Raw genomic sequence first — 25,471 nt, 5'->3', positions numbered from 1 at the left:
AACGGCTGTTATTAAAATGTTTCTGAAGTTATATCAGAACTAATTAATTCGTGATTACAGTTGCTGAATATGTAGTTCTCTTTTTCTTTATTGAATTCTGTCATTTTTCCCAAAACCTGACAGTTACACACATTAAATCTTTATGCATAATTTGTCACTCTTCGGGGATTTTTTTTAGTGGGTGGGGGGTTGTATGTGTACTTACTAATAAAAGTCATTTCTTAAGAGCAAATGAGCACCAAGCTGCTCGAAATTTTTGGACTCTTACAAGATTCACTTAATTTTTCTCATGTAGCTTTCTACAAGTAATATGTATCTTTTGGTGATAATTATTCAATAAGAATTCAGTAGCTGAATCTGTATTTAAAAAGGTAAGCTGCTTGCTATATTCCTCCAAACAGTGTGGGAAAAGCTGATGCTCATCTCTGGGAAGGAATTTAAATGGTGTTTAAATGGTGTTCACCCATGTGAACATGGGTTCACATGAGTCTAGAGAAGTCTGAAGGAGGGAGATATTGGACGTAATGAAATAAGTGGTGCAGGTGGAAGGGAACATGTTGCCAGAGATGGTGCTGAATCTTCTTACAGTAAACTGATGGGTGAGAAAGAGCTCAAGCAGGACTGATTTTCAAGGGGAGAGAGCTTACAGTGCTATGAGATGGTTTCTAAGACTCAGGCTGTGCAGCCAGTGTTTTCAGGGCCGTAGGCTTTCTCAGGCATAAAGAACAGTAAGTCTATGGCCCCACGGGTACCATCATATTCTTCACAGACCTTCTCTGGACCTTCACCTTCACGGCGTGTCTCAGCAGAGGCTTGTGTTCTTCTGTCTTCATTAATGACAGCAACTACTGTGTCACTGGCAAGCAGGCTGAGTTGATTAAAGGGTATATTTAAAGGTATGATTTCACTTTCAGTTTTGCTATAGCCTTCCTGGGAGTGGGGAACAATGCACCCGTCTGTCATCTTCTCTGCTGACAAATTATTTTCCCCTCAGCAGTGTTTTTTCCTTTGCCCCTGTCCCCTTTGGGAAAGGAGTTAAGGGAGCCAGCTTTGGGCCACGTCTCTTTGCTAGTACAATGTACTCCCCTTGTTGGCAGCTCATGTGAGCTGGAGGCAAGAGGATGGGCTAGAAACTGGTTCCTGCTGTCAGACTCAGGGCCACACTGTAAGATATTTCTTACAGCTCCCTCTGTGTAGTCAGGCTGCAGGAGTCGCTGTCACTGCTGCCAAATGTCTGAGTGTTGTGTGAGAGTCATGATATTTGGCAGCTCTCTCAGTTTAAACAAAAGGAGTTTTCCTGCTGCAAATAGACCCAAGTAAAGGTAAGCACATCGTGGTGGTACTGATTCACACCACAGGAAATTCATAGGCTTCTCCTTGAAATGGTTACTTCTTCAGTAGAAAATTATGGTATCTAGTCTGTGTGTTACCTCCAGGGACTGAAACAAGTTATTCATTCATTACAGATTTATGAGCTTGGTTATTCATCTGCTAATGTGTCTAGGAGTAAAAATGCCTATTTACTTAGATGATGTCTTGAGGTATTAAAGCTCCTATAACAGCATATTTCAGTCACAGTGAACTTAATGGTCTTATAGGATCTACTAGATCTACATAGAAACATCTGTTGTAACTCCTTTCATTTTGCATATCATGAGATTCATTGGGGATAAAACTGCACAGAGATTTTCACTGGTTGTAAGGGTAAAGGTACTCAAATGATCAGGAAGCACATGGTTGTTGCAGATTATTTAGTGACATTTCTAATAGACTACTCCACCATTCTGTATTTATCCACTTGAGACACTTCAGGACTAATTGTATCAAATAAACATAGTTTTTTCTCTCACTTGCTACATTATGTTAGAGTTGTAGACCTGGAAAGGACCACAAGAAGTCACCTAGACAATTCCCTCATCCTGTGGCAGGCTTGTCTTTAGCAGAGGTTTGAAAACTTTAAGGAACAGTTTAGGCAGCAATAGAAATGCTGTCACCACAACTCTAGGCAGTCTGTCCAAGAGCTTCAGGATCTTTCCTTCAAAGAAAGTTTTTCCTTGTTTCTAACCTGAATCTTCCTTGCTGTGGTCTACACTCATTATTTCCTGTCCTGCCTGCTGCGGACATGAAGAACAGATTCAGTTTTAGGCCCTCATCTGGGTCTTCTTGTATTGGAAGTAGCAGAAGGATCATTTCATTTCTCTTGCAGGTTGTCCTTCTCTTAGGTATGCCCAGGCAGAATTTGCCTTTCTTACAGCAGAGCGAAACTCACACAGCAGTCCTCTATGATTCTTAAATCCTTTTTCCATAGAACTGTTGCACAGACATTTGTTTACCAATCCTGTTGTTGCAAAGACAGAGTGTTTGTGAAAAGAAAAAAAATAATTTGTGTGGAAGTTAGCATAGGGTAACACACACAGGGGGTCTGGCCACAACCCTGCCAGAACCTTCTCTTCTCTGTCCTCCTTCTCCACCACCATCTGTAAGTATGTCATGACAAAAGAAAAATTCAAAACATGGAGCAAATGAAGGAAATGACTATGTTGGTAAACAAGCCAAAAATGAGACCTGAGTTCAGTCTCAAAAGAAAGAAGACCTAGAAGCTCTTGCTGCTGGTGTTCCTTTTTTAATTATATAACAACCTTTGGTTTTAAAGCCACCTTCAGCTGACGAGCAAATGTCAAAGTTCCACAGAGTAGAGCATTGCTACATTTCTCTTCCACTAAAATAAGGGACCTCAGAAAATGTATACTACACAAGCCACAGAGTATGTAGGGCTGTGGATACAGGATATAGGTTTTAATCCCTGATTCGCCATAGTTTTTAACATACATATTCAGCTTTGACTTGACCTTAGTGAGCAAGGCACATACTGAAGTACCTGGTAGAATCAAAGCTGTGCAGAAATAGTTTACTGGTTCACTGAAGCTTTATTAGCTTTTTAATTTACTAAAGTATTTTTTAAGAGATGGGAGCACGGGAACATTGATATGCTTATATTATGAAAATAAAGCATGGCTTTGGTATGGACTCAATACCTTAGAAACAAAGTACAGCAGAGAAAAAATTTAAATTTTTCAAATGTTCTGTGGAAAGAAGAGTGAATTCTGACTTTCTGGTTGGTTTTATCTTCCTGAAGGATTTACTCTGATAGCTGGAGATGTATTGATTCATTCTGCATCATTCAAAGAAGCAAATTAGTGCTTTGCTGTCAGATTCTGTAATAAAGTTCCATGCTGTGATTTGGTCTGATTCAGCAAGAAAGCATTGGTTTTTTACTGTCTTGTCTTATTTGTTTTACTCCTGATGCACAGCAGTAGTATTCCCACCCTATTTACAGCAGTACTTCAACAGTGCTCATTGCTCAAATGATAAAAAAAGGTCAATGATAAGGGACGTGCTTGTTACATTTGTGCTGTAGACAAACTGTAAGTGTATAGAAAAGAACCTCTTTATTTTGATTTCCATCAGCCAGATTTGAGCATTAGTTGAAATGCCTGGAAATGTCAGTTCGTGACTAGGAGTTGTGTGGGCAAGTGGAAGACCATGGCTCTGGTGGTCAAAACACATGTGGGTCCTGATTCTGCACTCAGCTAGACTGGTATGGCACCACATAATTATAGGCTTCAGCAGGGAATCCTCAGTAGAAAATGTGTCCCTCAGTGGAGAGGTAAGCCCAGCATTTATAGCTCTTTTGAAATAAATAGAGTTATGTTGGTATCAAACCACTATATTAGGCAACCAAAACAACCTTTCTGAATAATATTGAAATGGAAATGTGTTTTTATTTGCCAGCAGTGGTGCTTATTTCCGAATCTAGCTTGGTATAGATGCATTTCTGATCATTCTTTCTTGATCTTGTAAATCTAGCAAAACTAAACAGACTAAACTCTTACTATAATCAATAAATATCTTGATCCAATGATCAGTGCCATTAAAATTAATTTCTCTTTGTATTAAGCATCCTTAAAATGTAATCTCTATCAAAAACTTACACCTCCAAAATATTGAGGAAAACAAGGAGCATCATGGCTTCTTCAAATGTTTATTATGAGAGAAAAAATATATTGGGTGGAGTAAATTTATTACAGTAAAATAAAGCTCCATCTTACAGATGATGTCAAATTCACTTGGATTTGTTTCTCAATGGTCCAACCAAGACCATTGAGAAAAAATTATGTACAGCTATGCTGTACATAAGCAAATTTATAGACAGTGAGAGAGAGTCCTTATCACTGAACATGAACATTTTAAATTGACAAGTTTTAAAGGAAAGATCATTACAGCTGAAGAAGCACTTGAGAATGTAGTCTATACCTCAATATACCTACCAGGAAAATCAGTGCTCAAAATTGTTGAAAAAATATTCTTATTTTTCCCCACATTTCTTTTTAATGCTTAGAACTGTTTAGAAGATTTTATACTTTTCTCAGGGAAGAGTGTCCCTTGGTGTTCAGAAAACTGCCTCAGTAAATACTGGGGAGGCTGAAGGCATCATTTGATCCACAGCGTATGTACAACTGGGGAGATGCTGTGGAGGCTACAACCTGGCAGATTGTCCTGCCAGAGTGCATAGGCCACCCTGCGGAAAGGCAGAGCAGCTCCTAGGCTACACGCCAGTCGAGTTGCTCAGGTTCTCTAAGTGGACAGCTTGTAAAATGCTAGTAACCCCTCATGGTTGTTTTCTCAACTTGTTTTATAAAATATGCAAACCACCAAAGCTTAGCAAGGTGGGAGCCCAGCATTGGATCCTTTTTGACTTGTGCTACATCACTAGCAAGGTGAGAACCAATGTAGCTCTGAGATTAATGGACTTAAGGTTATTTATACCAATTGAGGATGTGACCCAGTGTGTTCAGATATGTCTTGACCATGCAGTTCAAAATCTCTTGTATTTAACTGCCCGCTTTTTCCGTTTTTGACTCTCACTTTGATGCACCACTTCAATACTCTCTGCTTTAGGGTTCACTAGGAATTTGTTGCTTGCAGAGGAGGTTGGTTCCTGCCTCTGCCATGGGACAGTAGGGCATAGAGGATATTCCTAATGCTTTATTATTAGCATAAGAAGTACCAGTGCTTGAGCACGAGGAGAAGAGAAACTGGTACAATTGCAGTGCATGAGACTAACAGTTTATACTAACTGTAGTGGTATCTGCTATGCTAATACCAAAGAAAGAAGATACACTCTCTGCTATTGCTGTGGTTTTGGTTAGGAACTTCATTCCCAAGAAAAAATAATAAAACATTTCCATTTCAAGTGAGACTCTGAAAAGTTGCCAAACGGAAAACCACACACCCTTGCTTGTGTTCTTTTCTCAGTTTCAGCTTGCCAGCAAGTGGCTGGGAGGAAAGCATGCAAAGCGCCACTGTAAACATAGAATAAAGTACTGGGGGAGAGGGGAGGGGCTGGTCAGTACCCAAAAGTCGTAGCAATCTCCTACTGCAGGTGGCCTGAGATAAGTTTGGAAGATTGCATCTAGGAAATTCAAACAGTAGAGAAAAAAATAAGAAACCTCCTTTCTGTTGAACATCCCAGCAAGAGAGTAACTGGGGAAAACTCTGTGATGTTTTCTCTGGCCCTTTATTTTTATCATTCTTATGTTCTTATCTCTGAATATGCAAAAGGCAAGCAAGAATATAGGATAGAGACTTTTTCTATGCACGCTAGGAGGCCACACTCATATGAAGGGAGACTGCATGGTTTCAGCCTGATCCATGGGTTTTGTATCAAGAGCTAGGTTTCAGTTCAGGTAAGAGTCTTCTTGCAGTTTGATTTTTTCTTTCAGTTCTGCTTATCCAGTTATAAAAGTGCATTTAAGAATTGCCTTTATGCAACCAATATTGCAGGAATAAACTTTCATTTGATGCATGGTGTGTATAAAATGCTACTTCTTCAGTTTAGTACCCAGTACTCGAAATTGAGCATTGTAAACCTGGATGGTTTACATATATATCCTAACTTATGTGTAAAGCTCTACATGTGCAGTTGCACAAATAAATAAAATAAGCTCACTCAACAGGGGAAGTGTGAGTCAACAAAACAAAGCAAGGCACTATGCTAAAACAAAACCAAAATATGCCCTGCCAATGCATTCCAAAGCCAGTTTTTCCAGGTTCTCTGAGTAGCTGAGAATAATTGAACTCGTGGTACCTTTCTGGTTTCTGTTTATCTTAAAAGACCGGAGAATAATTACCTTTTTCTTCAACCAGGTAGAGAACACCTTAAAATAGGCCATGACATCGCACATGGAATACCTGCATCTATCTTCAGATGGCTAACAATGTTATTTATTACCTGATTACTGGAAAACTGAAGCTCTTTGCTTATGTTCATAGTCCATAGATATGACTTCTTCCATGTAGTTAAAATTAGATGTTTTCATTTCTTCTAAGTGGCATCTTTCTGTTTGTTCCCTACTTTTCTAATCAATGGCATGTCGGCCACAGAAAAAAATTTAGAAATAGGTATTTGCAATTTGTATTCTTTTAAGGGATACTCTTGCATATGAGCATGAACTCATGCAAATAAAAAGGATGGTGAATACTATAACAGAACTTAGCATTTTATTCAAATTAATAACTTTTAATAATTTTTGCAATATTTGCTCAATTATAGCACTGTGTTTTATGTGCAGACGCATATGCAGGTATCTGATCACTATCCCTGATCTTCAGACTTCTCCTTTTATATCTCCATTAAGCACCAATTTTTTACTAAAGCATACTTTGCAATTAAAAATGTGTTGCTTAAAAAGAAAAGGCAGCTTCCTGCCTAGTTCTTAATTAATCTTTAAGACACTTAAATATTTATAGTGACTTACTTCTCTTTTCATTCTAAATACTGTAGTGATTCAAAGAACTTATATGTATCTGAAGAGTTTTCACTTTTACTGCAACGGGTACTCATAAAAAAATTCAGCATCTGTCTCAATCCATAGACTGTGATGCTATTGCAGCTGTAAGTACAAAGATGTCAGGTTTAATGGTGGCAGATTGGTGCAGAAAGGGTGAGATTTCCCTTAGGCCTCATTGTCCCTCCTTGAAAAGTGGAACAAAGCACAGGTAAACTATTACTGTGCCCGCTAGACATAAGCAAGGTCCTACTAACTTCAGTTTATGCAAACTGCACAGCTAAGACGACAAAGAAATATTTGATCTATGGGCTTAACCTTCTGCCTGCATCAGCATATGTTATGCCACAGTAGCACACTGCTCTCCTGAAGGACAGCAGCAGTGAGTGCCAGTGGGTTTATGCAGCACCAAGGCACAGTGTTTCCTGGCTCTTGTGCCTTTGCAGACCACTGTCCAGTATCTGCACTGAGGGTTGGGTTGTCCTTCAACCCCTGACCCACCCATTGCCTATACTGCAAACTCCTTGGCTCAGCCCCCAAAACAATTTTTAGACTTTCTGAACCTCTGCTTGTCTCGCAGATTTTCCTGGGAGTGCCTGGGCTTGAAATCATCAGCTGAGCCCTTTCCAGTATGCAACCTTTGAATTCCCCCAACTATTCAGTATTTTTGGTAATGATCTGGCTGAAGGAATAGACTGTGCTTCCTTATCTTACAGACAAACCTACCCCAGAGCTGGACGGCAGAAGTTGGCCAGCGGTAATTCCACAGTTCCCTGTCTCTGACTTTCTTGCCTTCTGTAGAGCCATTTTTCTGTCTATCACCTTTTCTTTTTTGTCTTTTTTATCTCCAGAGGAGATAGAGACATCCATGGAAGGCAAGGGAAGCATAATTTCGAAGAGGAATCCCATTTTCGTACAGTAACACCAAACAGCTTCGATAGATCCCATCTATCAGTGGGATACAGGTGGGAAGGCAGTAGTTTAGGCTTGCAGTCAGGGACTTACAAACCAAGTGGGATTCTGCATCGCATACTCTGTGAGAGGTCACACTTAGTGATCAAAGAGGACCCCCTAATCTTTGCATAAGAAGGTCATGATCTGTAAGCAATGGAAACAACCGTGGCTTTTCTTTTGGTGTAAGGAAGGGTAAGGTGGACTTCTGCATGCAAGTTAAATTATGGAAACTTCACTGTGCTTCTGCATGACCAAATTGCCTACAACAACAGGGAACACCACAGTGTTCTGGGAAACATAGCAGGTAAAATTGCTAAGCAGATATGAGAAAACTGAAATCTAAATTGCAGTAAATGACCTGCTGCTATAAACTGTACCCTTACAGATTTGCATACTGATTGCAATATGCTATTTATTGTGTGTATAAGCTGTAGATTGATAAAAGTTATTTGTTTCCATTTATATCTTGTTGGAAAACTATGGGAGATCACTGTTTGAATGAAGTAGATTATTGCCAGTCATTCTCATATGTAGAATGAGGAAATTGAATAAGAATTATTCTTGTAGTTTTCAGTTGAGTTATTTAACTAAAACAATAGCTGAAAAGATGAGATTTTTTGCACTGTTTAACTGGAAATACTTAATGTAGCCAGAGATCAATATTGATGCTTGGATGGATGAAAAGACATTTTAAGTATTGAAGCGCTGAGTAAGGATAATATAACAGTATAATTGGTAATATGTGATATGCATCAGGGATGTCAGCTGACCATATTAAGTGAAATCTTGCTCTTAATCATGTGAATAGTTTCAAGGATGTCCCTGCATGAGGTTCTTTTCTAATGTAAGGCCATTAATTTCATATATAAGTGAAATGGGATTGTGCTCACAGATTCTTATAATATGGTATGTATCCATTCATTGTAGTCCTGGAATAAAAATAATTGATTAAATTGATACTACGTTAACAATTTTTCTTCCTGGTAAACTTATAACTCCTGTATAGTTAGTTCTCTGTGCGAATTGTTGTGTTTGTCTTATGATTGTTAGGTTACTCTTCGCTAGAGAGTGGTACTTTAATGGGTATCATTTTTGTGATGTAAGCAATAACTTCCAGCAATTCACAGTGAGACTTTTCTTCTCAGTTGCCTTCTGATAGCATCACCATTTCATTAGCCTTAGCTAATTCCAGAGGTAGAGCAGTTTAGCAGATAATGCAATACCATGAAGGTTACGTAAGCCTCACCTATGTGACATGGAGCGAGTTATGTCATTTCTCTGCCCTTACCTGGTAGAGATGTGTCATCAGTGTAAGTCTGTCTGAAGTGATGGAACTTGCATAGCATCTAGGACAGCTGACATGAATTTTATTTCTAGTTCTACCACTTCCATTGCAAGGTCTGAGGCAGGTGGTTCAGCCTCTTTGTACAGTCTGCATAATACCACTTCTCAACTAGTAAAGGATTTTGATACCTACTGCGGAAAAGAATGACTCTGGAAGTGTTTAATATTTCTACTGAGCAATATAGCACAATAGACATGCTAGTATTTTCTAAGTTGAGATGGCATATTAAATGGACATGGTCTCTCAGAGATTCCCTAGTCCTAACCATTACTGATCAGTGTCTACTGCATAGAGAAGAGGTTACCTCCTACAGAGTTTGTCACTGAAACAACCCTTGTTCTTTGTTATTGGCACAGTTTTGCCCAGCTGTCAGTCCAAGCTTGTCAAACAAGGATACTATGCTGACCACCACATTTTTTGTCCATCGTCCCCAAAGCAATGCTTACTGAACTGTGTAATGTTCTTCACATATACCTTTGTGTTGCACATGTCTTTATGAAGCTAAGCTGAGCCACTTAGACAAGCTTAAACATGAATCTTGCTTCCTGACACACCAGGATAATCTTCAATAAAAAAATAGCTGGATAAGGTAGCACAGTGTCTGCTGCCTATGATTACTCTTGTGCTTACTGATTTTGGAGCATTGCTCAAAGTAGAAGAACAGCACATCACAAGCAGGCAGGAGAATTCTCTAGCACAGCAGCCATGGAAAATCTCAGTGTTTTATGGACAGTTGGGACCAACTGAACAATCAGTATCGAATTAAGGAGGAGACAGCTGGGGGGACTTGAAATCTTTTCCTCTCTTGTCATAGATACTGTGGTATTGCCTGTCTCTCTAAATGAAATAACAATAGGGAAGCCTCAGGGCAGATTGTCTGCTTCCCCTCTCTTGGGGAGTCTGTTTTTCTTCCTTCTCAGCATATTAGAGGTGGCTGATCCATTGTAATGCAGTGTCAAAGGCCTCTGGGAATTAAAAAATGTTGTGTGTGTGTGGTATTGGAAGGACAAAGAAAAAGCATTGACCCTACCAGATGTGATCTTTTCAGGTGGCACAGAGGGTTTAAGGAAAATCAGAAAAAAGAATGCACTTGGGTTGACCAAGCTTAAAGCAAATGAAATCATTCCAGGTGGTTGTCCAAACCTACAGCAAATATAATAATTCTAATTGGTTGCCCCCATAACTCTTTCACTCAAAACTCCTTCAGTAATATGGCAACCTTTGCATTGGAGATTACATGTTGGTCAGAGCAAACTTCTTCTGTTATAGATTAAACTGATTCACTACAGCTATAACATTTGACAAAAACATCTGTTAGATCCAAACAGCTATTTGGTTTGATGACATTTCAATTCCTTTTATGAAGAATTGAGAAATACTTACTTACATGCGTGAGGAAGTGCTTTGCTTTGCTGAATATTTTGTACTTACACGCAAACAACAATATTCAGGTGCAAACTAACATGGTAGCTATTTGCTGTTTGTTATTCAGTCATTCCTTATTCACCTGTGTCTTTTTGGAAAGTTGTTTTCATCTGTTCGGTAAGCAGAAACATTATTGTTACTATGAGGTGGCCATTCATGAACAATATCATTCTTCCTGCACCGTAAGTCACATAAGGCAGAAGTCAAAACAATTATTAACAATGCATAGCCAATAGCAAACAGCTGACAAACAACCCACATGCTAAAAATGCTTTGTCCAAATAATTCAGTGCATAATTAACAAATGCATTGGCAGAAATCTGCTCATTAACAATTTGCAAGCGGGAAAAAGGGTTGGATAATGCATTTACAAACTAGCTACAATGCATGTAGTAGGAAAGTAGGGTTGCATCCTCATGCTCCCTGAGAACAGAATCGTTCCTTGTCTGCATAAGGATTGCTCAGAGCAGTTCAGATTAAGTTAACTGAAGGTATGGAATTCATGTACATAACTGAGGTGCAACAAACCCAGTATGGATGATTTCACTGAAAGCAAAGTAGCATAAACATGTTGCCTGCTCCAAGGATGTGGTGGGTTGACCTTGGGCAGTGGCTAGGCACCCACACAGCTGGTCTCTCAATCCGCCCTCCTCAGAAGGCTAGGGGGACAAAATAGGACAAAAAAGCTCATGAGTTAAGATAAAGACAAGGAGATTGCTTGCCAGTTACTGTCACAGGCAAAACAGACTGAACTTTGGGGAAATTAACTTAATTTACTGCCAATTAAAATAGATTCAGGCAGTGAGAAACAAGAAGACAAACATTACAACAACACTTTTCCTCCCCCCTTTCCCAGGCTCAACTTTATTGCTTCACACCCAACTCCTCTCCCCCTCTGCAGCGGTGTAGGGGTGATGAGGGTTATGGTCAGTACAAAGCGGTTTCTCCCTGCTGCTCCTTCCCTCTCACTCTTCTCCCTTGCTCCAGCCTGGGATCTCTTCCATGGGCCACAGTCCTCCAGGAAATATCTGCCTGCTCTGGCGTGGGGTCCTCCACTGGCCACAGGGGATATGTGGTCCCGTGTCTGGAGTACCTCTTCCTCCCCTGACTTTGGTACTCCCTCTGTTGTCTCTCACTCATCTTTTTTCCCTCCTCCTCTGCCTGCATGGCATTTTCTGCCCTTTCTTAAATATATTTTCCCAGAGGTGTCACCAGCTTGGCTCCTCACAGAGGCCACCCCTGCAGCCCCCCAACACCTAAACACCTACACCCAATGCAAAAAATTAAGTCAAATAGTGCAGCCTACTCAGGCAGGCAGGTTTTAGACTAGGGTTTTCTAACGAGCCTCAGGTTTGGCATCCAACCGCTGCTAAAGGTTAAAAGGATTGATAAACCAAACTCTCTTGTCTTACAGAAATAACTAATGATACTGCCTTTCCTCCCCTCAAAAAAGAAGAAATAGTCTGTCTTGTGTAGTTAATGTTCTTTATCTTAACAGAATCACAGAATCATAGAACAGTTTAGGTTGGAAAGGACCTTTAAGATCATCAAGTCCAACCGTAAACCTAACACTGCCAAGTCCACCACTAAACCACGTTCCTAAGTGCCACATCTACACGTCTTTTAAATACTTCCAGGGATGGTGACTCAACCACTTCCCTGGGCAGCCTGGTCCAATGCTTGACAACCCTTTTGGTGAAGAAATTTTTCCTCATGTCCAATCCAAACCTCTCCTGGCACAGCCTGAGGCCATTTCCTCTTGTCTTATCACTTGTTACTTGGGAGAAGAGACCAACACCCACCTCACTACAACCTCCTTTCAGGTAGTTGTAGAGAACGATAAGGTCTCCCCTCAGCCTCCTTTTCTCCAAGCTAAACAGTCCCAGTTCCCTCAGCTGCTCCTCATAAGACTTGTTCTCTAGACCCCTCACCAGCTTCGTTGCCCTTTTTTGGACTTTGTACAGTCTCCAACACCTCAATGTCCTTCTTGTAGTGAGGGCCCAAAACTGAACACAGTATTCAAGGTGCGGCCTCACCAGGGCCGAGTACAAGGGGACAATCAATTCCCTAGTCTTGCTGGCCACACTATTTCTGATACAGGCCAGGATGCCATTGGCCTTCTTGGCCGCCTGGGCACACTGCCGGCTCATGTTCAGCCGGCTGTCGACCAACACTCCCAGGTCCTTTTCCGCCAGGCAGCTTTCCAGCCACTCTTCCCCAAGCCTGTAGCGCTGCATGGGGTTGTTGTGGCTGAAGTGCAGGACCCGGCACTTGGCCTTGTTGAATCTCATACAGTTGACCTCAGCCCATCGATCCAGCCTGTCCAGGTCCCTCTGCAGAGCCCTCCTACCCTCGAGCAGATCAACACTCCCGCCCAACTTGGTGTCGTCTGCAAACTTACTGAGGGTGCACTCGATCCCCTCATCCAGATCATTGATGAAGATATTGAACAGAACTGGCCCCAATACTGAGCCCTGGGGAACACCACTTGTGACCGGCCGCCAACTGGATTTAATGCCATTCACCACAACTCTCTGGGCCCGGCCGTCCAGCCAGTTTTTGACCCAGCAAAGCATACACCCATCCAAACCATGAGCAGCCAGTTTCTCCAGGAGAATGCTGTGGGAAATGGTGTCAAAGGCTTTACTAAAGTCTAGGTAGACAACATCCACAGCCTTTCCCTCATCCACTAAGCAGGTCACCTGGTCATAGAAGGAGATCAGGTTAGTCAAGCAGGACCTGCCTTTTGTAAATCCATGCTGACTGGGCCTGATCACCTGGTTGCCCTGTACGTGCCATGTGATGGTACCAAGATGAACTGCTCCATAACCTTCCCCAGCACCAAGGTCAGGCTGTCAGGCCTGTAGTTCCCCGGATCCTCCTTCTGGCCCTTCCTGTAGATGGGCGTCACATTTGCTAACCTCCAGTCAACTGGGACCTCCCCTGTTAGCCAGGACTGCTGATAAATGATGGAAAGTGGCTTGGTGAGCACTTCTGCCTTCTCCCTCAGATCCACCCTCGGGTGGATCCCATCTGGCCCCATAGACTTGTGAATGTCCAAGTGGTGTAGCAGGTCGCTAACCATTTCCCCTTGGATTATGGGGGCTTCATTCTGCTCCCCATCCCTGTCTTCCAGCTCAGGGGGCTGGGTACCCAGAGGACAACTGGTCTTACTATTAAAGGCTGAGGCAAAGAAGGCGTTAAGTACCTCAGCCTTTTCCTCAGCCTTTGTCACTATGTTTCCCCCCACATCCAATAAAGGATGGAGATTCTCCTTAGCCCTCCTTTTGTTGCTAATGTATTTATAGAAACATTTTTTATCGTCTTTTACAGCAGTAGCCAGATTAAGTTCTAGCTGGGCTTTGGCCCCTCTAATTTTCTCCCTGCATAACCTCATGACATCCTTGTAGTCCTCCTGAGTTGCCTGTCCCTTCTTCCAAAGGTCATAAACTCTCCTTTTTTTCCTGAGTTCCAGCCAGATCTCTCTGTTCAGCCAGGCCGGTCTTCTTCCCTGCCGGCTCATCTTTCGGCACATGGGGACGGTCCACTCCTGTGCCTTTAAGATTCCCTTCTTGAAGAATGTCCAGCCTTCCTGGACTCCTTTGCCCTTCAGGATTGCCTCCCAAGGGACTCTGTCAACCAGGCTCCTAAACAGGCCAAAGTCTGCCCTCTGGAAGTCCAAGGTGGCAGTTCTGCTGACCCCCCTCCTGATCTCTCTGAGAATCAAAACCTCTATCATTTTGTGATTGCTATGCCCAAGATGGCCTCCAACCGCCACATCACCCACAAGTCCTTCTCTGTTTGCAAACAACAGGTCCAGCAGGGCGCCTTCCCTAGTTGGCTCCCTCACCAACTGTGTCAGGAAGTTGTCTTCCACACACTCCAGGAACCTCCTGGACTGTTTCCTCTCTGCTGTATTGTATTTCCAGCAGACATCTGGTAAGTTGAAGTCCCCCATGAGAACAAGGGCTAGCGATTGTGAGACTTCTCCCAACTGCTTATAGAATATTTTGTCTGCCTCTTCATCCTGGTTGGGTGGTCTATACCAGACTCCCACCATGATATCTGCCTTGTTGGCCTTCCCCTTGATTCTTACCCATAAACACTCAACCCTGTCGTCACCATCATCAGGCTCTAGACAGTGAAAACACTCCCTAACATACAGGGCTACCCCACCGCCTCTCCTTCCTTGCCTATCCCTTCTGAAGAGTTTATAGCCATCCGTTGCAGCACTCCAGTTGTGGGAGTCATCCCACCATGTTTCCATGATGGCAACTATATCATAGTTTTCCTGTTGCACAATGGCTTCCAGTTCCTCCTGTTTGTTGCTCATGCTGCATGCATTGGTGTAGATGCACTTCAGTTGGGCTATTGATCCCACCACCTTTTTGGGAGAAGACGCTCTAATTCCTATGTGACCACTCTCAGGCGCTTCCATGGTTTCTAACACACCAATAACCCTTGCATCTTTGCTGCCGCATGGATCTCCATCCCCTACCTCCACGGAGATGGCAGACCGAAGGACCTTGCTAGCACAGCATCCCCCAAACATTGGCGTGTTGCCCCTAGGCTTATGTCTAGTGAGCCTGTTTTTCTCCCTTTCCCCCTTCAAATCTAGTTTAAAGCTCTTTCAATGAGCCCTGCTAACTCCTGTGGAAAGATCCTTTTTCCCCTTTGAGACAGGTGTACCCTGTCCATCAGCAGCAGGCCTGGTGTCGTGTAAACTGACCCGTGATCAAAAAACCCAAGATTCTGCCAGTGACACCAGGCTTGGAGCCAGGTATTGATCTGCTGCCTCTTCCTGTTTCTTCCCTCATCATTCCCTGTAACTGGAAGATAGAGGAGAATACTATTTGTGCTCCTGATCCCTTAACCAGTCGTCCCAAGGCCCTGAAGTCTCTCTTGATTGCCCTCGGACTTCTTGTGATTTCATCGCTGCCTACCTGAAAAATCAATAATGGATAATAACCTGAGGGCCATACCAGGGTAGGAAGCTTTCTCTTCACATCTTTAACCCGGGCCCCAGGGAGGCAGCAGACTTCCCTAAGAAGTCATTCCGGTCTGCATATTGGGCCTTCTGTTCCCCTCAGGAGACAGTCTCCTATGACAATGACCTGTCTTTTTCTCTTTATGGAAAAGGTTTTGACACAGGGTGTAGACCAACAACTTTGGCGACACCTCCAAGATAGGTGAACCATTGTCCTCGTTATTGTTCGATTCCACTTGCAGAGCCTCATAGCTATTATGCAAGGGCACCTGGGAAGGTGGGGTAGTCACAGAGGAGACGCACCTGCCGTGCTGGGCAGGAACTTGTTGCCATTGCCCCCTATCCCTTGAGTCACCACATTCAGCCAGGTAGAGAGAGGACAGGGAATCCTCCGTATCGTGCGTCCTGTCTGCCTGTTGGGCCTGTTCCAGGGAAGGTAGGGTGAGATTCCAGTAGTCTCTCTCTCATGACAGAGGAATAGAGAGAAATTTTCCAGACAAATGGGAAAGGGATAGACAGGGATATGTGGAATTGTCATTTTTCATTTATTGTGGTGATTAATTTTAGCAAATAAGCAAGGTTGCTTGAATTCTGCATCTGTCTTGTGTTCATCTGCTGCACTTTCATAAAAGACTTTACCCTGCTCACTGTCATGCTACAAGGGAAGGTCTTGCCACTTCCACCACTGGAAGGCTGATGCTTCCTATGACATAAAAGGCTATGTTCAGGAAATGCTTGTATAGCAGTACAGTGTTCTGACTGGCTTTGGCTGACTAGATCTCTGGCCACGCTGGTGGCATCTAAGCTGTGGGGCATGTGTGCCCAGAGTCTTGGTTTCCCATATCAGCAAACACTGGTTGATATCACTATTCTCTCCTACTATATGCCCATCTTATTCTTCAGTGAAAACTAGAAGGGATGGGGCATATCTTGGTGTGATCCCAATAGCTGGGACGTTAACCAGGACTTGGGCCTGAGGAGGATTTTCCTCCAAAACTTTTTCTTTCATAGTGTTTACTCAGCATCTGTTCAGACGAAAAAGGTTTGCATGGCTTTCTAAAGCATATAATATCCTGAAAGCTGAATCTGTCATGCTAGCCAAAGCTAACTTTGTATTTTGGCACTGTTGTAGATGGGATACTGGCTTAGATAGATGGATCTTCTGTCTGATCTAGTATAGCCATTCTTATTTACTCATTTATGTAAGGTGCTAAACCACTAGAAGATTAATACATGGCTGTACAGAGTATTACTGTAATTACCATTATATTCATTTTTTATTTTCAAAACTATGGATGGACTTGTAAAGTCCCCAGAAATAAACCCTTCACTTATTCTAATTACCCTAGGATGTAAAGTTGCACAGGGGGATGAGGGAAACTAGGAATTTTCTGCCCTCAAAATCTTCCTTGCGCACTAGCTGGAGGCACAGTACACTTTCTAACATCCACATGTTGCAAGAGATCACCAAGAACGCAATAAAAAAGCAAAATGAATGAAGACATTGTGACAGCTGTATTTAAATCAAACCAAAAGATAACTTCCCTTGATGTCATCCCACAGCACTCTGTGGTGCTTCTTAAGCTGAAGGTTTATATTGTGTATCTTTTTGTAAAATACAGACTGGTGGATGTTTCTTTTATCACCGCAGTGAATTGCTTTTTGAAGCCCACACATGTATGTGGCATCCACTGCATCCCGTGGCAATGAGTTCTACCATTTAATTATGATCTTTGTGGAACACATCCTTTCTTAGGTTTCACGTTTTAAACTTGCTAACTGCTTGTTTTATTGGGACTGTTTCCTGTGCTATGAAAAACAGTGAAAAAGCATTCTTTATTCACTTTCTCAGTACTGTTCATGATTTTCTGGTGCTCTGTCACAGTCCTTTCCCTCAGTTGTCCCTCCTCCAATATGAAAATCCTAAAGCTATTTTTTCTTTCCTAGTACAGAAGCCATTACATACCTTTGATCATCCTGTCACCCTTTTCTTTATCCTTCTATTGCTACCCTGTCATTTTTGAGATGAGATGACTCTAACCATATTCAATATTCAAAATGTTAGGTGGGCAGTGGATTTTTATGGCAGCATTATCATGTTTTCTTCTGCTGTTTTCTGTTCTTTTCCTAATATTTCCTAATATACCATTTTCTTTTTTGACCGTTGATGGGGATTTAGGTGACATTTTCATAAAGCTGTTTCCAAGCTCTCTTTCCCCACCAACAGTTAATTTCACTGTGTGTTTATAGATTTCCCAGGGTATAGGCATGAGATGTTAGTTATTTAACCATGAAAACACAGCTAAATTACAAGAGTGTTTTAGGCTGTAAACAGGATGATTGTTGGTAGAATTTAATATTCACTCAGTTCTACTGGCAATTTTATGTTGTTCTAGGTTTTGTTAGACCAGAGATTTCTCACAACAAGTATGTGAGGCAGTGCGAATGTCTCCCATGGACCCCATCTTTTTAGTGGGTTGTTGATTATTTTAACAGAACATTAATTTTAAGAAAGTCATTCAGGAAAGAGTTCATTCCATAACCTTTTTCTAAGATGGTTTTGTTAATTTTGCCACTGTAAGGCATATCCTGATCAAAACTGAAGGAATCCAAACAAATGCATAATCCTTTGCTGTACTAACTCAATGAAGATTTCATCCCATAGTCTTCAATATCAGATAGAGAAGCATAACCCTTCAATTTTTTTCATAGCCGAAATGTGTTATTACTACCATAATGGTTGCTAAGATGGAGTTCTGGAGCTTAATGAAATCTGGAATTAAATAAATCATCTCAGGATTGTTAAAACCTAGCTGTGAAAGGTTTATATATAATAAATATATTACTGCAAGTGGATCAGTCTCATCTCTGACTTTAAAACACTTGCTGTGTTACATTTCAATGTTCATCGTCAAAAATCTCTTAATGGGCCAAAAAGACCTCAGTATCATATCACAAGCAGACATCTTTCTTAAATGAGGTTTTCAGCACTCTCCTTTCATGGAATATGAGTCATTTGACTTTTTGCTTGTTAACAAGATCTTGTTTTCAAATCTGTGGCTGTACTACAGTACAGAAGCTAGGGGTTTTTGAAGATTTCCTGTTAACACAGTTTGCTCTGAGGAGGAGTTCTGTTCCTTATTAATTCTGTTATTCCCATGCATTATAGGCAGAGTTTTCTTTGTATGGCTTCTTTTTCCATTCCAGTCTCAGTCCTGCTGGTCTGGGAGAGATCAGCGATGGAAACTTTATTTTATAGCTGTGGTGGTTTGACCTTGGCCAACAGCCAGGCACCCATCCAGCTGCTTTCTCACTTCCCCTTCTCAACAGACCAGGGAGAGAAAATAAGACAGAAAATCTCATGGGTTGAGACAAAGACAAGGAGATAACTCACCAATTACCATCATGGGCAAAAAACCAGAGTCGACTCGGGGAAAATTAATTTAATTTATTGCCAATTAAAAATAGAGTAGGGTGGTGAGAAACAAACACTAAAAACACCTTCCCTCCACCCCTTCTTTTTCCCAAGCTCAACTTCACTCCTTCATTCCCAACACCTCGACCTCCTTCCCCCACAGTCTACATAGATGGAAGCATTGGTCATCTCCCAGTCTCTCAGTTTCATTTTTATCTGGAGAGCTGAGACGGCTCCTTGACTCAGTCAACTGGACTGTCCATTAAGGACAATTGGAAATTACAAAGCTAGACTTGAAATGCAGAATAACATTGTGAGTACAAAGGGACATCCTCAGCTATTAGATCACAAATAAGGAGGCCAAATACATGAACTAGTCCAAAAGACAGCCAACGAATTCTAGTCAATTGTTTGAAAGACATTTAGGGACATGATTTTATGTGCCTGTTTTGGAAAGTCATTTACTCCAGCATATTGGTTTATCAAACGAGAAAGGAGCCAGGCCTTTTTCATTTTCACTGTTCTCTCACAACTGGAACAGCTTAGAAATGTAAGTATGCAAGAGAATACATTAAATAATTACTCTTCCTGTTGTTTTGATTCCCTGTGCACTCCAGGAAGCCTGATCTGAGCAGTTCAACTGGTAGAAGCCCATAAACTCTCTGCAGAGATTCAGTGGTGGAATAAAAAATTATTTTATGAATTAATAACCCCATAAAATGGGAAAGCAAGTTATTTTGGACAAGTTTTGTTTTAGTATTTGATAGGTGATATAATTACTAAGTCCTTCATTCTTCTTATTTTCAGAGCGTACTCAATACCTTTAGATTTCTTCTTTGAGATCGCAGAGTGACTGCAAAAACTGACCAACGACAGCAGTTTTTTTAAATATCACTGGTCTTCTCACAAGTAAGTTCTTCATTCTCACTTTTGTTTTCTCTCCTGTATTCCTGGCTTGTATTTTATCCTTGTATTTATTATACGGACTACCATATTCATTTTCTGGGCCAGCTGAATATGAGTGCAAATTGAACAGTATGAAAGTGATCTTAATCTTTCCCAGCTACAGTGAAACCTATCAGTATCACAGATATAATTGAGATGAAGTACTGGATCACCTGATTATTCCAACTTGTAATGCCAGTGGGACTGTAGTCGTATCTCTAGATGTTTGGGGGCTTTTCCCTGGTAAAAGGTTAAATGGTTAAAGCCTTTTTTCTGTCACTAGAATTGTGTGGCATCTGGGTCTGGAAATGCTTATCCATTTGCAGTGGGCTCTTCTTCTTCTTGGGGGCATCCAGAGGTTACTCATTGTAGTAAATGGGACCCTAAAGTTCTCCAGGATTCACGTGGATACAAAAACTGTGGTCATACGCCTCCTTTGCCCATTTAGTCTCCTGTGCTCCCTCTGCATGTCCTACTCTTTGAAAGGTTGAGCTGCTTAGTCTCAGACTTGTACTACATCAGGAGTTTGCTAACACCACATTTAAATCAGGACCTTAAGCAGTGCAGTCCACCTAGTACAACAGGTTATACTAGAATAGCCTTTTAATATAAATCGTTTCCGTAACTATGGTTATTATCTATATTGCAGCAATACCTGACTTGCTTTCTCCTACCTACTCTGCATTGTCTTTCTCAAATTCCCCTGCATTCCCCAAAATGTAGACCTTTGCCCTTAAACCTTCTCATGCCTGTGCAGGCTTGATACATCATACCGTACTACCCCAAAGGTAAACTGGTGTAAAATGGGGAACTCAAGCCTTGAAAAGGGTCTTTGGACTTTATTTTTCTCCTCCCATTATTGTTAGATTTCCTGGACACTGTTGTGGCTATATTGGGAAATGGGAAGAGGAGCTTGTCTGATCCTTGGCTTCAATTCTAAAGGAACAAGATAAAACTCCTTTTCAAAGTTTTTAAAGCTTTTTAAAGTAACCTACAAGTTGTTACTCCTCCCAATCTGAGTGAAGCCCAAGATGAAAACTCAGAGACAATTACAAAGATGGTATCTCACAAAAATATCAGACATCTTATAGAAAGGGAAAAATAAAAATATTTAACAGTCCTTACTGGACTTAGGAAAAGGAAGCTGGAAGAATTTGGAAACTGCTGGAAATAGTAGTGTCTGAGGATAGCCTCTACAGTTAGAAGAAAGAGTATCAGAAGGGCTGGTAGGATCAGTAAAAGCAGAGAGGAAAAAGAACAACTTGCATAGGAAGGGGAAGAAAGAGGATCCTTACTGTTTACTAAGAGGAACAGAAAAGAAAGCTCCTTTCTGTTCAGGATTTGTTGAAGGAGAACTTCAGAACTTCTTAAAGTTTTCCTGTTCATAAAGAATAAGGTTTATAAGAAACTACATTTTAAAATGCAAAATTATTCCTAAAAAATGGAGTCCACTCATCCTAGCTTCTTAAGTGAGGGATCTTTTATATATATATATATATTTTTATATATATATATATATATATATATAAAAATATATATATATATATTTATATTTCCAGAGACTGCTCCACCAAAATAGCAATGAAGATTCTCATATCACTACCACACTCCATCTTTCTTCGTGGTTTCATATAGTTACTGTAAATATGTTATTTGCTTCTTGTTGGAATATACTCCACTTCAGTGTATCTGATGGATTTTATAAAACTCAGTGCCTGGTTATAGGCTGGCTCAGCTTTGGCAATGATATTTGATCATCCTGTGTATGACAGGTAATGAAATTTTAGGCCATTGTCACTTTTTGGCACTGCATATTTCTAAGATAAAGATGAAGAAAATGCATTGAACTTAAGTCATACAGTATCTCATATTTCATTACCTCATATATCATAATTAAGCAAGTTTAGCTACCTGTAGTCTCCAAAATAAAAGACTTCTGGTGTATTATTTCATATAAAAGAAGAAAAAGTGATACAAAGAATATGCATTATTTAATAACTGCTCACATAAACTAGTGAAAATACAAGAATAAAAATATTTGAGTTTATATTATTTTTATTACTGTCGTGGTTTAATCTTAGCAGGCAACTAAGCACCACACAGCTGCTCGCTCACTCCCCCCTGGTGGGAAGAGGGAGAGAATCAGAAGGGTAAAAGTGAGAAAACTCGTGGATTGAGGTAAAGGCAGGTTAATAGGTAAAGCAAAAGGCGTTCACGCAAGCAAAGCAAACCAAGGAATTCATTCACTCCTTCCCATGGGCAGGCAGGTGTTCAGCCATCTCCAGGAAAGCAGGGCTCCATCACGCGTAATGGTTACTTGGGAAGACAAACGCCATCACTCCAAACGTCCCCCCCTTCCTTCTTCTTCCCCCAGCTTTATATGCTGAGCATGATGTCACACGGTATGGAATATCCCTTTGGTCAGCTGGGGTCAGCTGTCCCGGCTCTGTCCCCTCCCAGCTTCTTGTGCCCCCCCAGACTACTCAGTCGGTAGAGCATGGGAAGCTGAAAAGTCCTTGACTAGTGTAAGCACTACTTAGCAGCAACTAAACCATTGGTGAGTTATCAACATTGTTCTCACCCTAAATCCAAAACACAGCACTGTACCAGCTACTAGGAAGGAAATTAACTCTATCCCTGCCAAAACCAGGACAATTACTTAAATGTAATTTTATTAGAAGCTATAAATTGAACATCTGAAATTTCACATTCTACACAAGCAGATGAAATTGTAGGATTTTTCTCAATTTTTATTGTTTTCACAAGTGCAAAATCATCTTCCTTCTTTCTAATTGCTTGCTTGCTTGCTTTTCAGGTGTTTTGGCTATAAGCATGTAGCCAAACTTTTGAAACTTTATTTGGGGTCTTAAAGGAACACAGGGTCATGACTTACATTTCTCTCTTCCCAGGAAGTAGATTTACTAAATACAGCACCTGTTACTAAGTGATCTCTCTTCTAATTATCTGCATTTTTGTGTGGTTCACTTTCCAGTCTGGACTGTAATGTGTTAGAGGTGTTTATAACAATATGAGTTTCTGTATCTACTTAATTGACCATCCACTTGGATTTTACTAAGAGAAAAGACAGGCTAGAGCCAACAGCTTCAATTCTTGGATTTGTCTCTAAGATGCAGTTTTGAAGCTCTGTCCTGTTTACCATGAAAAGCAGACCGTAAGGAAGCTGAGGCCATTTCACACAATGAATCCAAGCCCAATAATTGAATTACTGAATCTCTGTGGCATTAAGCATATCAGGACTGTGCACAAAACTGATTTATCACTTCATCAACCCAGGAAATAAATAATAAATAATGAATCAATCTGAACGGAGAAAAAGGAGGGTTTCTTTTTGAGATGGGGGGAAGAGGCTCCATTTGGGTTTAGGCAATTAATTGATTTTAACTTACAACATTATGTTTTGAGGCAGATGTTACAAAAGCAAAGGAGAAGGATAGGCAGGTTCACAGCATAGGTAGAAGTAGTGGTTGTCATATCTCCTTTTATTTTGTAGTACAGAATTGTAACAGTCACAGGGTCAAGTCCCTCTTCTACAAAGTAGTATTTGAACCCTAGTCCCTCACCTCTGATTACAGTACCTTTCAGCTACCTTGGCTTTACAATATTCCCAGGCAAAGTATTTATTAGAGTTTACTTCAATCTATTCAATATTTAACCCTACACAATGTCAATAGAGCACATGCTAAATGAGCACATCACAGAAAATACTTGGCATGAGGAGTCATAATTGAGGGAAGGCATTTGCAGCAGGTTTCAACAAGGTTCACAACCAGATGTATGTTTTCAGTGTTTTTCAGACAACCTGGAAGCTGACAGAATACTGCTGTCAATGAAATTTGCGAACGATACAAAGAGTCCAGGCCACTTGCTATAGCAAGCAACCTGGGTTGCTTGGTAACCCCAGTCCATCTATATAAAGCGAAATACTGAATTTAAGGCTAAATACTAATAGTGTCATTGAGAGAAAGAGGAATTGTGTTCTAAGGAGTCCTAACCTTTGAGGGAAATATTTCAGGAATCACAGCAGATAAGCAACTCAAGTGAGAAAATTGATTACATAGAATGGAGATCATTGCTTTAGTCATAAGTCTGGCTTTGGTGAGACTGATGCTAGAAGACTGTGTTTTAGTGCCCCTGCTTTAAGAAAGGGTGTTGAAAACATCAGAGGGGGTCAGAAGAGGGCCACAGAAATCATTAGTACACTGAAGAAAATGTCTGCAACCGATTTGAAGAGCTCGGTCTGCTTTGGTTTTTTTAAAAGAAGCCGAGAGCCGATTTGATGGCCTCACCATGGAAAAAAGCAAGCAAGGAACGTAACTGAAATCATCACACTGTCTTTCTTTCATGCCTTTACTTTTTAATTAGTTTCCTGGAAAAGGGTTGTTTCTTCTCAGTTGGTATCATTAAAGTATTTTGGTTTTCTGCCACAGTGTAGCAGTAAATAATAAGGTGTGTGACCTCACTTGTTTGATAACCTAGACTGTGAAGTATATTATTACCCAAATAAGAGTGGGTAATTTCCTTTTACATCATATTCTCCTTGCTTACAGTATTGTTGACTGGCAGCATAATTCCCATGGTCAAAATGGTGATGGGAGAAAAGTCCTTGATCACTATAGTCAGTCCTGTTCCACTGCTGTGAGAATATCATATACCAGATTACTTTGCTACTTCGTTTACATTAGGTACTTCTGTTTATAAAGGTGGAGCTATATTAAGTTGCACTTAGGCAATTATATAAAACTCCTGATATATTTATTCAGATTCCTGATTTTTACCTTTTGTTATCTTAGAAACCAATGAATGACATTTCACACTTACTGCATATTTGTTTTATTTATTACTTATATTAAGCTGATTTATTAGCAAATTAATCATTCTTTTTATTGAGTAAAGAGAACTGTGTGGTTTTTTCTGTTTACTGTGTCCTGCAAGATTTTAGAATTAGCAGATTTCAGCCCCTGCCATGGAGCTTTTACCTACAGTAGAAAGTAAGGTTTTCTGCATTTATCAGCTCTCAAGAGATAGCTTTGCATGAACTAGGTATTGAACAGAGCTAGCCTGAATAAAGTGAAGAAAATACCTTCTCTGCACCTGCAGAGCAAGATGCAGCTATCAAACTTGAACTGAACACTTTGTCAGAGACCATTTTCTCCAGTCACTCAAACTCTCCCAGCTCAGTGGTTTGATGGTCAGCAAATCCTTACCAACAGATATGTAACACTTGAATACTGCATGTTATTTAAGGTAAATCGAATTATGGAATTTAAGAAGTTTGGCAGTACATTGTTAAAATTTCATGTTTAACCTTAAATGACCCCACTTTTAAATAAAAATATATATTTAATCTGAAAAAAAATGCATCTAGTTAGAAAAACAGTTTGAGCAAAATCCATTCTTGTATTAAAAAATGATGCATGAATTTCTACCCAGGCTGCCTGCAGGACAATGGAAAATGAAGCAAGCAGCTCTACTTGGCAAGATTATTTGGAAACCCTTGAAGTGTTAAAGTGGTGAAATAGTGGCTTGCCTAA

At 40.8% G+C, this 25,471-nt stretch overlaps 1 protein-coding gene across 2 annotated transcripts in view; it reads left to right on the top strand.

Annotated features, from left to right (window-relative positions):
• The window catches only part of LOC143156555 (poly(rC)-binding protein 3-like), a 548,870-nt gene that overhangs the window by 345,659 nt on the left and 177,740 nt on the right, over nt 1-25,471 (top strand). For both annotated transcript variants that reach the window (XM_076330213.1, XM_076330217.1), the window contains exon 3: nt 19,782-19,883. The gene's annotated coding sequence lies outside the window, so the exon portion shown is untranslated. The remainder of the gene's footprint in view (nt 1-19,781; nt 19,884-25,471) is intronic.

Source organism: Aptenodytes patagonicus, chromosome 2 (assembly GCF_965638725.1).
Source record: "Aptenodytes patagonicus chromosome 2, bAptPat1.pri.cur, whole genome shotgun sequence".
Lineage (NCBI taxonomy): Eukaryota > Metazoa > Chordata > Aves > Sphenisciformes > Spheniscidae > Aptenodytes > Aptenodytes patagonicus.
Note: the sequence above shows the minus strand (reverse complement) of the source record. Positions and strands in the feature narration are given on the sequence as shown.